General features: G+C 42.1%; 1 protein-coding gene across 4 annotated transcripts in view; it reads right to left on the bottom strand.

Moving 5' to 3' along the window:
• CEP170 (centrosomal protein 170) overlaps positions 1–15,702 on the bottom strand; it is a 306,205-nt gene that overhangs the window by 126,929 nt on the left and 163,574 nt on the right. The gene's annotated exons all lie outside the window — the stretch shown is intronic.

A 15,702-nucleotide genomic window follows, 5' to 3' on the forward strand; every position in this document is an offset into this window, starting at 1 on the left:
GGTTTGTAGAACAATAGGATTAAGGTCTTTTTCTCAACTCTGTTCATGTTGTAACATTTTTGCCGTGAAGAAGAGGCTGGGACCTCTGCGGAGTCAAATTCAGTTTTGAGAACTGCGTAAGTAAAGCGAGCGTCTGTGATAATATAGGAGAGAAACTGCCCACTAATCCTACAGAAACCTCTGGAAGAGCATGGCATTGTGAATGTTACACATATTATACAGCCTTTATTCTACTGAGTTAAACAACTCAGCTTTATCTCATGATGGAAGAACCTTTGGATGGTAAAATATTTTCCTCAAAAAGCAGTTTATTGAAAAAAATCCGATTTAAATCAAAAAAATCCGATTTAAATCAAAAAAATCCGATTTTTTTTAAAAAAAACATTGATTTTTATCCACCCTGATCTAATCTGAGGATAATACAGTCATCTAGGCATTTCAGATATGGGTCTCAGATTGAAAATGCTTGCATCTCCCCTATACGTCTCGCCGTGGTTATTGCGACCGGAAACACTGTCTTAAGCTAAAGGAATTTTATGCTGGATTCCTCGATGGGTTCAAAGGGTTCGTTGCATAGGCTCCTGAGGACTATGTTTAAGTCCCATGGAGGGACGTGGGATTTAAACGTTGGTCTTAAAACCTTTTGTAACTTTAATGAATCTCTCCACCCATGGATGGTGGGCTACAGGATAGTCCAGGAAGGCACTTAATGCTGCAATCTGTACCTTCAATGTGGGTTTAAAGGGTTCGTTATATAGGCTTCTGAGGACTATGTTTAAGTCCTATGGAGGGACGTGGGATTTAAACGTTGGTCTTAACCTTGTTGTAGCTTTAATGAATCTGTCCACCCATGGATGGTGGGCTACAGGATAGTCCAGGAAGGCACTTAATGCTGCAATCTGTACCTTCAATGTGCTGGGTCTTTGACCTTTTTCAAACCCTGTCTGTAAGAATTCTAGGATTTTTGGTAAGCCTGGAATAGAACTCTCTGATGTTGGCTGATAATGAGAACAAAACTTTTTCCATATTTTTGTGTAGGTGGCTAAAGTCACTGGTTTCCTACTATTTTGCATGGTTGAGATTACCGCATCTGACAGGTCTCAAGATCTCAGTATCTGTCTTTCAGGATCCAAGCCGAAAGCTGGAGAGTTTTCACATCGGGATGGTACACTGGACCCTGGAACAGCAAATCGCGTCTCTCTGGGAGGATTATGGGATCTTTCAGGGACATCATTCTGAGTAAGGGGAATCAACTTCTCTTGGGCCAGAAAGGAAGGATTATTATTACACTGGCCCGGTCCTCCTGAATCTTCCTTAGTACTAACGGTATTAGGGGTAAAGGGGGAAATGCGTATGCCAGATCCATGTTCCATCTTTGGGATAAGGCGCCTATTCCTGCCGGCCTGTCCCCTGGATTGAGGGAAAATAATTTTTCCGCCTTTGCGTTTTTCCGTGTGGTAAACAGATCCCATTGGGGAACGCCCCACTAATGTGTTATGTAATGAAACACTTCCCAGTTTAACTCCCAATCCGACTGCAGAATTGTTTTCAACTGAGAAAATCTGCTACTGCATTGTGGGTACCTTTTCAGTGTACTACTGTTATTGAATGGATTGATCTTTCTGCCCACTGAAAAAAATTTCCTGACAAAGATTGTAGCAGGTGGTGCCGTGGACCTCCCTGATGTTTGAGGAAGGCTACTGTCCTTGCAGGTATTGGTTGCTTCTTTTCCGGAAGAAATGACATTTGTTGTTCCGAATCTAGGAGGATTCCCAAAAAGATTTTTCTTGTTAATGGAATAAGGTGTGATTTTTCCCAGTTTATAATCCATCCTAAATTGTTTAGGGTCAGTATGGTTGATGTTAGATTGATCTTCAGCTGCTAACACCAGGAAGTCGTCTAGATACTGGATAATCAATATTCCCTGTTCTCTGAGGAATGCCATAACTTCGGCCATCAGCTTGGTAAAGATGCGAGGAGCTGAAGAGAGACCAAACGGAAGACAAGTAAACTGGTAATGATGAATGGTGTCTCCATCTTTTAGTCCGAACCGTAAAAACCTTTGACTGTGGTGGTGGATTGGAACATGATAATAGGCATCTTTGAGATCTATTGTGCACAAGACCATGTTGCGTCTGATTAGGGGGATTGTCAAACTGATTGATTCCATTTTGTTTAGCGATTTTAGATTTATTATTGTGCAACTGCCTCCGGGTTTCTATATTGAGAACAGACCTGAGTAGTAACCTAGGAAGCGTTCTGTCTCTGGTACAGGTATTATTGCTCCTGAATTCATGAGTTTCTTTACATCTGTTAGCAGCCTTTTTGAGACCTGGTCGGACTGGGTTATCGTCAGATGGAATCTTCCAGGAGGGATCTGATCGAATTCTATTTTGTAGCCCTGAGCAATGGATTGGAGAATCCATGGGCTGTTGGTAACCTCCGTCCATGCTCTGTGGAAATGACGGAGTCTTCCACCCACTTTACTGGCGTCATTTTCTACATGTACTAACACCTATAGGGGGAAAGGGATTTCTCGAGCTACCTTTCTGGTAGCTCCATCTACCCCCCAACTTCCCTTTCCCGGAATATTCTGATCTCAGCTGCTGGTAACCAGGTTTCCGAAAGGAAGATATCTTTTTAACTTTTTCTTTCTCATCGTCTGAAGCTTTCTCCAGGATCTCATCCAATACTGGACCAAAGACCCGGAGACCAGAAAAGGGAATAGCGCATAATTTGTTCTTGGACTGACTATCCCCCGACCAGGTTTCTAGCCATATTGCCCTTCTTGATGCTGTAGAAAGGGTTCCATTCCTGGTCGCGAATCTGACTCTGCCGAGGCATTGGCAAGAGAACCCGTCGCCATTTTGAGAAGTGGGATTGAGTTGAGGATCTCTTCCCTGGAAGTCTTCCTCTTTAGATGGTCTTCCAGCCATATGCTCATAGACCTTGCTACCGAAGTGGATGTCATATTGGCTTTTATTATTGCCGCAGAAGTTTCCCAGGTTTTTTTAAGGAGACTGTCTGCTTTCCTGTCTATTGCATCTTTCAAAGAAGACGAGTCCTCAAATGGGATGGAAGTTTTCTTTGCTACTCTGGCAATCAGGATGTCAATCTTGGGAATCTCGTCCCATAATTTAATATATTCCGGCTCGAATGGGAAGCGAGATTTGAAGCTTCTGTGAATTACAAGCTTCCTCTCTGCCTCCTCCCACTCTTCAAGAATCATTGCTCTAATATTGTTATTAACCGGGAATACTTTATTCCTGCGGGTTCTCAACCCTCAAAACATTTCATCTTGTACCGAAGATGGTTGGTAAGTGTCCTCAATCTGCATGGTATTCCTCACTGCAGATAATAGAGTATCCGTATCTTCCCAGGAGAAGAAATATTTTGTCTTCTCTTCTGGGGGAAATAGCCATAGATCCTTCCCTATCCTGATCGGAGTCCGAGAAGACTGACAACTTCTTCCCCTCTGAACTGGATTACAGCTCCTGGTGTGGCCTTTTGTGACGGGGCGCACCCTGAGGAGCCAGCAGGGGAAACAATCTGCAACCGTACTCTGCACTTCCTCTCTCACACTATAGCCCTCAAGTGCGACATGAAGGAGGAATGCTCTTCTTTGACCACTTTTGCAATACAAGTGGAGCATAGCTGTTTTCCCTAAGTGTCTGGTAGCTTTTTGTTACAAATGGCACAACTCCTTTACTTAGGAGCTGAAGTCATCGTGTCTTTCTTAGGTGCCTCCTTATCCTAAAATGACAAGGAGCACAAGACTTTTACTACCATAGACAGATGGAAAAAAACAGGTGACCAGAGGGGAATGTGCCCAGAACTTACTTGTACTGGAGGTTCAGACATAGCCTCAGAGCGACCAGTGGTTAGATCCGCCATTACCGATGACCTGAATGAACTGAGAACCTTAGCACCACCCCCCCTTTAAGTAGCATTTCTCACCTGTCTTCCATCTAAATCGTCAGAAAAAAAGGCGTTCTCCCTTTAATTTTCAGTCTGGCGCCTTTTTTTCAAATAGACAGGAAGTGGGTTCCACCGTGGAACGCACGCCAGTTACTAGAGGTCCGAGTGTCGCTCCCCCTGTTACCCACAAGTGCGGCTTCCGCCATCTTGGGCCACACGCTGGAGCCGAGCGCAGGGCTGCAGCCGCTGGAACTGAGAGCCCCCTCTGCGGCAGAGACAGATCCCTTCCCTGGAGCTCACACCGGTCAGGGACCCCTGGATACAGCGGGGTTTCGGCATCCGGACTTCAGAATGGAGGGAGGGGAGGAATGCAAGGCCCCCGTCCCGATCCTCCTGCATCCGGATCTCAGGAACTACGCGAGTACTCCTCTTCTGTGTCCGTCTCTGATAGGGACAGGAAAAACACTGGAGTAGGGGTGGAGGGAGGGGCCTTTTAACCTCTTGTGCGTTTCCTGTCCCTATCAAGGATACGAAGGACGACCTCCTGATGGTGCTGTCAGGAGGGACGTCCTGGAAAACAAAAAAGCAAAAATGGAAATTGGCTACGTTGGGAAAGGGTTAAATATGGGCACTGTCCAACTAATACTCTCCATGCCTCATAACAAGAAAAAGGTGGACATTTTACCTAATCCCATAATGATTTAGTAGATTACCATTATAAACAAAAGTCAGACAAACATCAATGAGGGTCATACCATAACTAGAACATCTGGTTGAAAATGCTCCAGGTCCGTATACATTTTCTCCAGGTAAAGGAACACTTAGGGCCTAAGACACACTGTTTCATAACAGAGGTGTTCAATATTAAAGAAAATTACTTTATTATCGTAAATCTTGGCAATATTATTTATTTTGTAATTCCTTCTTTTTCACAGCTTAAAAACTTAGTAATGGCTCATATTTAACTGCTTTATATGATTTTCATAGTTTATTTCTTCATGGTGTGATAATCTACTGCTTATCTTGCAGTGTAAATGGACCTTTAATGACCTCTGACGTTCCATTCAAACAAGAAACATGGAACCCCCTGTTCTGTATTCCCAGCAGCGGGTCACCCAGTGATTAGACACCTATCACCTACTCTATGGATGTGATCATTGTTGATTCTGAGAAAACCTCTTCCCCACTGAATGTCATATCAGGGAAGGTATTCTTTCAAACTTAAAGTAATACAATGATGTAGATTCCAGCTCCCCAATGACGTTAACCCCATCCACTCAGAGCTCAGACAACGACTCTGCAGCAGCCCAAATAAGCGATAAGAGAAGAAATAGCCCAGCTTTACAAGTAGATTATTCTTTATTTAAATGAAATCCATACACAGGACATGAAAAGTCATGATGACAGGTGAATTTGCATTAGTATAACACTTGAATCAACGCCTTAATCATGATTAAAGCGCACCTGTCATCAAGATTGAGCTCAGTAAACTACATACACTGTATGTCAGGTGGGTGACATTACACTGATTAATATGATACCTTGGTTGATGAAATCAGTCCTGTGGTTCTTGTGTAATCTTTACCTTAAGTTTGGAGATAATGATATGCTCGTGCTTTGGGGTGAGACTGTGGGGTGGGCTCTATTTGATTCTCTGCTTACATATTCATCTGTATGCTCTTATGACAGCTCACTGATCCTTCACTTACCTGCCTCCTATTTTACATAATAAATCTAGTAGTGCAGGGCTAGGTAAAATAGGAGGCACGTCAGTGAAGAATCAGTGAGCTGTCATAGATCCTTTGTTGGCCCTGTCTGTCTAAAGATGACGAAGATGAAGAAGGATCACCTGCTTCTAGAGAGGGTCCTGTCACAGTTGCCCCAAGCCACGATGTGGATGAAGAAGAATTGTTGATTCTACCTACGAGCCCCAGCACTCGATTACCTGCAGTCCCCAGTGAAGGCGGCGAGAGAACACCATCGGTTGAAGCCACCGGGCAGGCAGAGATTGGGAATCCAAGTGACCCTGCACCCCCCATCGTACAAACTGAGTTATTCCAGGCAGAACGAACAGCAGCAGGAGTGCCTCCTCACCGTTACAAACAAGATCAGTTTATATGGCAACGTATCGTCCAGGAAGTCCAAGAATGTTAACGTTTGGTGAAGGAACTCTAGCCCGTGGAATGGCGAGTTAAAGGAGAGCGGGAGTGTAAGGGGGAAGACTGGGGTGTAAGTACTTTCAGAACAAGGGATCCGGAACTGCCGGGGCCGTGCCTCTGGTTGCAGGAGGAAGACAGGCTGTGAGAACAGGAGTCAGGTGACTGGGAAGCTGGGGGCGTGTCCAGAGCCAGAGATCAGATGACCGGGGAGCTAGGGGCATGTCTAGGAAGAGGGAGGAAAAGGAGTTTTGCGCGGGAAAGCAGGCAGTTGACAGTTGGAGTCAAGCCCTACTAGAGGGAGAAGAGACGCAGGGTCCGGGGAGCCGAGCAAGTGAGGTGCAGTGTTATGGAATAGGGGCTCAGCGGGTCAAACCGGAGACCGCCCGCTGCCGCCAAAAGACAGAGCATTGTTTAGGCTGGGAAGCCAGAAGTAAACAACACCGGCATCAGCCGGTAACGGCCTTGTGGGAAACAAGAGTCAGCTAAGTGTAAAACTGCCGATTACAACCGTTTCGACTCTGCTACATCTAACCAAACTGTGGATTGTCGGTTATAGTCTGTTACCCGCTACTCCCCTTGTTGTTCCCATGTTTCCCCTGTTACTCCCTGCGTGGAGATTGACCCTGTTACAATAAATACCCTCTGTTTATTAACCCTGTACTGGCTGCTCTGTGTTTCTGTGTCACTGCATCTAAAGTACCTGTGTTACATTCGCATGCGGGTTGTCTAGCGCTTTCCAAGCGATTTTAGCATCACTTGGAAAGTGCTTGACAACTTGGTCATACTATATAAATCCATGCAACCGGCATGGATTTATATAGTGTGAATGTAAAAGAATGGTAAAAAATAAAAAATAAATGTTATATTCACCTTCTGATGGCCCCCGGTCTCCTTATCCGATGCGTCCAGTCTTCCCGGTGTCTCGAGTTTGTGTAAAAGGTCCTGCAGTGACGTAATTTAGTCATGTGACGGGTCAAGCGACCGCCGACGTCACATGACTAAATAACGGCATGGCAGGTCCTTTTAGACCATCGCGAGCTGCCAGAAAGCCAGGACGGATCGCTATGGAGACCGGGAGCCATCAGAAGGTAAGTATAATGTATAATTTTTATTTTAATAATTTTTTTTTACAGGTACTATGGTACCCAAGTCTGGAGGAGAGTCTCCTCTTCTCCAAACCAAAGTACCATCCGCACATTGAATCGCTTAATATCCGCATGTGCACATGTAGTGATGCGGATATTATGCGATTCAATGCAAGTCAATGGCAGCGAAAACGCCGCGATTATGCAAAATAATTAATAGTGCTGCGGATTTTTCCGCAATGATAATCCGCAGCGGAAATTTCCACAGCATGTGCACAGCACATGCAGATTATCATTGGGCAACAAGGCAGACCTTATATCAAGCGTTTTTTAAGCATTTCTGCAGCGGAATTGCCGCTGCAGAAACGCTTAAAAAACGCATAGTGGGCACACAGCCTTACACTGAGCACTTACATCGGGGCTTCCATCTAAATCTCGAAGTGACGTGATTCAGATGAAACCCTCGAGGGATCTATTCACTATGAGGCAGCAGAGTTACTCTGAACTCTGTCTGGCCTCTGTTCAGCGGTGTCCTTCGTTTCAGAAGTCCGCAAAACTGTGGGTGATGGCGCTTTTATGGATGTCTAAAAAGACAGACACCGCCAAATTAACCCAAATTAAAGGTCCTACAGTCTCCACAGTGCCTCCATCTGCCTCATTATAGGGAATCTTCCGCAGGGGGTTCTGTCTGAATCACATATTTCAGAGATTTACACGGAAACCTCAGTGTAAGCGCTGAGCGCAGGATACACATGAGCCTAACCTTACTGCAATCTTTGGAAAGCAGAATGAACAAATCAACAGGAGGTGAAGAATTGGTGCTATTTATTTTTTACGTTGTTCCTTGTGCGGTATAAGTGATTAGAGGACTTTATTCTTCGGGTCGGTGCGATTACAGAGATACCAGATTTATATCGGGTTTTTATGTGTGGCAGATGTCACACACTAAGACGCTTTTTATTGTAAAAAGTTTGTGCATCGTCATATTTTGATAGCTATAATTTTTCCATATTTCGGCCAACTGAGTCATGTGAGGGCTTGTTTTTTGCGGGACGAGTTGACGTCTTTATTGGTTCAATTTTCTGGCAAATGATATCTTTTGATTACTTTCTATTCTGATTTTTGGGAGGCATAATGAATAAAACCCAGCAATTCAGGAATTCTTTTTTTGGAGATTTTTTTATGCTGCTCCGCATGTGGCAAAATTGATAAGGCAACTTTATTCTTTGGGTCAGTACAATTACAACGATACCACATTTATATTGCTTTTTTATGTTGTAGCGCTTTTACACAAAAACTATTTTATAGAAAAAATAATTACGGTATCTTTGCATAACTTTATTCTGAGAGCTTTTATTTTTCTGCTGACGGAGCAGTATGGCGGCTTGTTTATTGCGGGACAAGATGACGTTTTCAGTGATACCACTTTTATTTACATCCATCTTTTTGATCGCGTTTCAGTAAACTATTTGTTCGGCTGTATGATGATAAAGCATAGTTTTTTGCCTTGTTTTTCATTTATTTTTTTTATGGAAAGGGTTAACTAGTGGGACAGTTTTATACGTCGTTCCGGACGCATCAATACCAAATATGTGTACTTTTTTTTTTTTTTTTAGACAGATAAATGTATTTGTTGGATTAATATTTTTTTCCTTTTTTTGTTCTTTATTTATTTATTATTTTTTTTTATATTTTTTCTTAACTTTTATTTTATTTTTTTTTAACATTGTCCCACTGTGGGACATCAACTTTCCCTGCCCTGATTGCTGATCTAATACTCTGCAATGCTTCTGCATTGCAGAACATCAGATCAGTGTCTGAGAAGCCGTGAGAAGGAGTCTTAGCTACTGCTCTCTGAGCAGGCGCTGACAGGCCATCTTCCTCAAGGACCCCGTGGCCATCTTGGGACCAGGGGTCACCATGGGGACCATCAGCACAGAGGGAGCCCACTGCGATGCCCGGCGATGTTGCGGTCACTATTGACAGTGCCATCACAGGGGTGAAAAGCCCGTGATCGGTGCTAGCACTGATCGCGGGCATTGTTGCCGGGTGTCAGCTCTCACATAGAGCTTACAGCCACACTCGATCGAAGCGAGGCTCAACGTGACCTCGCGCTGTATACATACAAAACCTTGCGGGAACGCAGCTCCATATAGATATGGCGCATGTCGAGAAGGAATTAAATTGAATCAGTCACCAGGTTTTTGCCACCTAATCTGAGAACAAGATGTAAGGGCAGAGACCCTGATTACAGCGATGTGTCACTGATTTTGGCTGCTTGGTGTACTTTTGATAAAATCACTCAGCAGGAGATTATCACTGGAGGACTAGTGAGCTCTGTATAATGCCGTCCACATCACTGACTGGCAGCTGTGTACACGGTATATGGGCAGAAAGTTGTCAATCATTTGTGGGGCTGTGGTTATAAAGAGCTCAACATTCAGTGAACTGGTAGATCTGCAGCCGATAAAGCAGCAATTTTATCAAAATGACAGCAAGCAGCCCAGAGGGTGATACATCACTGGAATCAGGGACTCTGCCACTACATTATGCTACTATTATGAGGTAGCAAAAACCTGGTTACACTGCAGGAGTCATAGTTTTTAATTTGTTTGCAGACACAGCTGTATTAGGACCTTATTTTTTGTAGAAACTAGTATTTGTCAGTGGCACAATTTTGGGGTACATTCTACCTAATACCAAACTTTTATTAACTCTTTAATGAAAAAAAAAATTTCTGTCCTTTTTTTACATTTTAAATCTTATGCTATTCAATTGCGGCACAAATAAAGGGTTATCTTCATTCTATGGATTGGCACGATTATGGCGATACCAAATGTATTCAGTTTTAATTATGTTTTATAACTTTTGTACAATGAATATTATGTGTGACAAAAAAAAACATTTTCTTTTGTATCACCATATTCTGAGAGTCATAATTTTAACATTTTTTTGACAATGGAGCTACAGTAGTGTTCAAAATAATAGCAGTGTGTTCAAAAACATTTATTAAGCACAAAATCTTTATACTAGTTTTTATTTCCATGCATTGGGAACATTGCACACTGTTTTCTAATTGAAAAAAATGAAGAGAAATGTATATAATTTTTAACTACTTTAGAGAAAATAACAAAAAATGAACATTGGGCTGTTCAAAAAAATAGCAGTGTCTGCATTTGTCTTTACAAACTCACAATATGTGTCTTTCTTTAGGATGTAGCATTCCTGTGAATAACAAACCTAATATTTAGTTGTATACCCACAGTTTTTTAGATATGTTGCATAGAGTCAACCAACTTCTGGCACCAGCCAACAGTTATTCCAGCCCAGGATGCTTTCACTACATCCCACAATTCTTTGGCATTTGTTGGCTTTGCCTCAGAAATGGCATTTTTGATGTCACCCCATAAGTGTTCTATCGGATTAAGGTCTGGGGATTGGGCTGGCCACTCCATAACCTTAATTTTGCTGGACTGAAACCAAGATTTTGCTAGTTTACTGGTGTGCTTAGGGTTGCTGCCTTGTTTAAACACCCATTTCAAGGGCATATCCTCTTCAGCGTAAGGTGACATGACCTCTTCAAGTATTATAATATATGCAAACTGGCCAATGATCCCTGGTATGCGGTAAATAGGTCCGGCGCCATAGTATGAGAAACATGCCCATATCATGATTCTTGCACCACCATACTTCATTGTCTTTAGAGTGCACTGTGGCTTGAATGTAGGGTTTTGGGGTCATCTGACGAACTGTCTGCGGCCCTTGGACCCAAAAATAACAATTTTACTTTCATCAGTCCATAAAATGTTTCTCCATTTCACTTTAGGCCAACTGATGTGTTCTTTGGCAAATTGTATCTGCCTCAGTAGGTCTTCTTTTAACAGTGGGACTTTGCGGGGATTTATTGCTAAGAGATTAGAGTCACACAGGCGTCTTCTAACTGTCACAGTACTCACAGGTAACTTGAGACTGTCTTTGATCATCCTGGAGCTGATCACTGGCTGAGCCTTTGTCATTCTGACTATTCTTTGATCCATTAGAATGGTAGTCTTCCGTTTTCTTTCATGTCTCTATGGTTTTGCTTTGCATTTTAATGCATTGGAGATCATTTTAGCTTAACACCTTATCATTGTCTGCACTTCTTTATCAATTTTACCCTCTCCAATCAACTTTTTAACCTAAGTACGTTGTTCTTCTGAATCATGTCTCGTACGAACCATGTTTCTCAGGCTTTCAAGGAGAAATACATGTAAAACATGTGCTGGCTTCACCCTTAAATAAGGGCCACCTGATTCACTTCAATTTCTTCACAGAATGATTGACCTCACTAATTGACCTCCACACTGCTATTATTTTAAACACACCCTTTTCAATTAATTATTCAAATACCCAGATACAAAAACATGTAAATCATGAATGCTGAGTTTGTTGGACTTTCTTAGAATATACTGCACGAACTGGTAAATTGTTTGACATGTGGTAATGGTGATTAATCTGGGTAGTCATATTGGACTGCTATTATTTTGAACACTACTGTATATGAGGGCTTATTCTTTCAATGACAAGATGGTCCCATTTTAGAGTATATCATAATGTTGTTCAATTTTTATTGAACTTTTCGGGAGGTAAAAAGAACAAAAAAAAATAGAAAGTCTGGACTGTTGTTAGTCAAGGGGACATCAACACGAAATCCTTTGATTACACTGATAATACCCTGCACTACTCATGTAGTGTAGAAAGTTATAAAGCCTATTAGTGCTGACAAGCTCGTTAAAATAAAACTTTGCCTATGACATGGTCTATTAGGCTTTGACCCATAGCAAACATACAGGCCATTGTTAAGCCTCTGGTTGCCAAAAAAACTTTCAACACTCGTAGCAACCATCTGCGTGATCGCTCTGCAAGGAGCTGATACGTATGACAAATTAAGCGATCTCCCTGTTTCAAACTTCTTAATTGAGCGCTGCAAACACAGACAATGCTTAAATCTCTGCCAATTTTATATCTCTGCAGTGATGAAAAATGAAAACTGCTATTTTTTTTGTATTTTTACTATTTAGTACCCAATATGTTGGGCCCAGATTATGCCTCTGGTGCCACAAACCCCTTTACTTGTCAAGCAAGTTCTACTGCACACAACAAGACCATTTATGTAGGCAAAGTTCTCTTTGGGCAAACTACTGGGCACAGAACAGAAGGGCCACAATTTGTTTTTAGGAGCTCGGATTTTACTTAATTGATTTTGGGTGTCATGTTGCTTTTGTAAAGGCCAAGAAGCGAGCACACTTGGTAAACTACACCACATCAGGGTGTTTATCTACGGGTAGTAGTTATATTTTTACTTGCGTTTCTATTGAGGGGCATATGTCAGGAGCTCTTCACATTCAATATTATGATCTCTGCATCTTTCTATCCAGTATCTTTTAAAACGGGTTTTAAGTTTTACTGCTTTTATACCATAAAAACTACTTTTTAATACAAACATTTTATCAACATTTTAAGTCACCACATTCTGAGAGCCATAGTTTCATACTTTTTAAGGTTGAAGGTAGACTTAAGTCCATTGAGTTCAACCTATCGACTAACATGTTGATCCAGAGGAAGGCAAAAGCCCCATGGGACAGACACTAATAGCTCCATATTAAGGAAAAAATGCCTTTTTGATTTCACATATGGAATTCACACTAGTTCCCTGGATCAACACCCCATCACAGAATCCAGTTGCCATAACCTGTAATATTTTACGAGTATTTTTACATATTTTTCAAGAAAGGCATCCAGGCCCTTCTTGAATTTTAGTAGTGAATCACTCATTACAACATCATGCGGCAGAGAGTTCCATAGTCTCACTGCTCTTACAGTAAAGAATCCGCGTCTGTGATTATGATTAAATCTTCGTTCCTCTAGACATACAGTACAGACCAAAAGCTTGGACACACCTTCTCATTTAAAGATTTTTCTGTATTTTCATGACTTTGAAAATTGTACATTCACACTGAAGGCATCAAAACTATGAATTAACACATGTGGAATTATATACTTAACAAAAAAGTGTGAAATAACAGAAAATATGTCTTATATTCTAGGTTCTTCAAAGTGGCCACCTTTTGCTTTGATGACTGCTTTGCACACTCTTGGCATTCTCTTGATGACCTTCAAGAGGTAGTCACCTGAAATGGTTTTCACTTCACAGGTGTAGCCTGTCAGGTTTAATAAGTGGGATTTCTATAAATGGGGTTGGGACCATCAGTTGTGTTGTGCTGAAGTCTGGTGGATACACAGCTGATAGTCCTACTGAATAGACTGTTAGAATTTGTATTATGGCAAGAAAAAAGCAGCTAAGTAAAGAAAAACGAGTGGCCATCATTACTTTAAGGAATAAAGGTCAGTCAGTTCGAAAAATAGGGCAAACTTTGAAAGTGTCCCCAAGTACAGTTGCAAAAACCATCAAGCGGTACAAAGAAACTGGCTCACATGAGGACCGCTCAGGAAAGGAAGACCAAGAGTCACCTCTGCTTCTGAGGATAAGTTTATCCGAGTCACCAGCCTCAGAAATCGCAGATTAACAGCAGCTCAGATTAGAGACCAGGTCAATGCCACACAGAGTTCTAGCAGCAGACACATCTCTATAACAACTGTTAAGAGGAGACTTTGTGCAGCAGGCCTTCATGGTAAAATAGCTGCTAGGAAACAACTGCTAAGGACAGGCAACAAGCAGAAGAGACTTGTTTGGGCTAAAGAACACAAGGAATGGACATTAGACCAGTGGAAATCTGTGCTTTGCTCTGATGAGTCCAAATTTGAGATCTTTGGTTCCAACCACAGTGTCTTTGTGCGACGCAGAAAAGGTGAACGGATGGACTCTACATGCCTGGTTCCCACCGTGAAGCATGGAGGAGGAGGTGTGATGGTGTGGGGGTGCTTTGCTGGTGACACTGTTGGGGATTTATTCAAAATTTAAGGCATACTGAACCAGCATGGCTACCACAGCATCTTGCAGCGGCATGCTATTCCATCCGGTTTGCGTTTAGTTGGACCATCATTTATTTTTCAACAGGACAACGACCCCAAACACACCTCCAGGCTGTGTAAGGGCTATTTGACCAAGGACAGTGATGGGGTGCTACGCCAGATGACCTGGCCTCCACTGTCACCAGACCTGAACCCAATCGAGATGGTTTGGGGTGAGCTGGACCGCAGAGTAAAGGCAAAAGGGTCAACAAGTGCTAAGCATCTCTGGGAACGCCTTCAAGATTGTTGGAAGACCATTTCCGGTGACTACCTCTTGAAGCTCATCAAGAGAATGCCAAGAGTGCGCAAAGCAGTCATCAAAGCAAAAGGTGGCCACTTTGAAGAACCTAGAATATAAGACATATTTTCAGTTGTTTCACACTTTTTTGTTAAGTATATAATTCCACATGTGTTAATTCATAGTTTTGATGCCTTCAGTGTGAATGTACAATTTTCAAAGTCATGAAAATACAGAAAAATCTTTAAATGAGAAGGTGTGTCCAAACTTTTGGTCTGTACTGTAGATGATACCCTTTGTCATCGCTGCATGTCTAGGTGTAAAAAGATAATTAGAACAATCTCTGTACTGTCCCCTCATATATTTGTACATTGTAATAAGATAGCCCTTAAAGTGGTATTCCCATCTCCAAGATCCTATCCCAATACGTAATAATAACTCCAATTAAAAATGTAGTTTAGCTTTTCTGATTCGCTATGTCTCTTTCCTCATGTGCAGGCATTGCAGGACCTTAGGTACTAGCAAACTGTCACTATATCAGTGGTCGTAACCATGGATACCTAAGGTCCTGCAATGCTTGCACATGAGGAAAGAGACATAGCGAATCAGAAAAACTATACTACATTTCTAATTGGAGGTATTTGCTAATATTATTATTGTACCTATTATATATTGGGTTAAGATCTTGGAGATGGGAATACCCCTTTAAGCCATCTTTTTTCCAAACTGAATAACCTCATGTTTGATAACCAGGTTTGGTACAGTAGTCCACTTATTCCCTTAATAACCTTGGTTTTTCGTCTCTGCCCCTGCTCTAGTTCAGCCATGTCCTTCTTATGCAGTGAAGACAGTATTCTAAATGTGGCCGCACTTATGACTTGTATAGGGGCAAAACTATGTTCTAATCATGAGCATCTATGCCTCTTTTAATGCATCCCATTATTTTATTAGCCTTGGCAGCAGCTGCCTGACACTGGCCACTAAAATTGAGTTTGCTGTCCATCCATACACCCAAGTCTTCATCAGTGACCGTTTTGCCCGGTGTTTTACAATTTAGTACCATAATTATACATGTTATTTAATCTGCCCAAGTGCATGACATTACATTTATCTACATTAAACTACAATTTTTCTCAGCCCGAGACTCAAGCTTACATAAATCCTTCTGTAATACTGAAGCATCCTCTTCTGTGTTCATTACCCTGCAGAGGTGTGCAAGAGTGGTAGAAGGGAGGACACAAAGCAGAAGCTTGCAGAAGTCGAGGAAGCAGAGGGTGAGGGCGTGCACTGG

The sequence above is a fragment of the Phyllobates terribilis genome, unplaced genomic scaffold (genome assembly GCF_046119375.1).
Source record: "Phyllobates terribilis strain yellow unplaced genomic scaffold, ASM4611937v1 Scaffold_3__8_contigs__length_932513732, whole genome shotgun sequence".
Classification (NCBI taxonomy): domain Eukaryota; kingdom Metazoa; phylum Chordata; class Amphibia; order Anura; family Dendrobatidae; genus Phyllobates; species Phyllobates terribilis.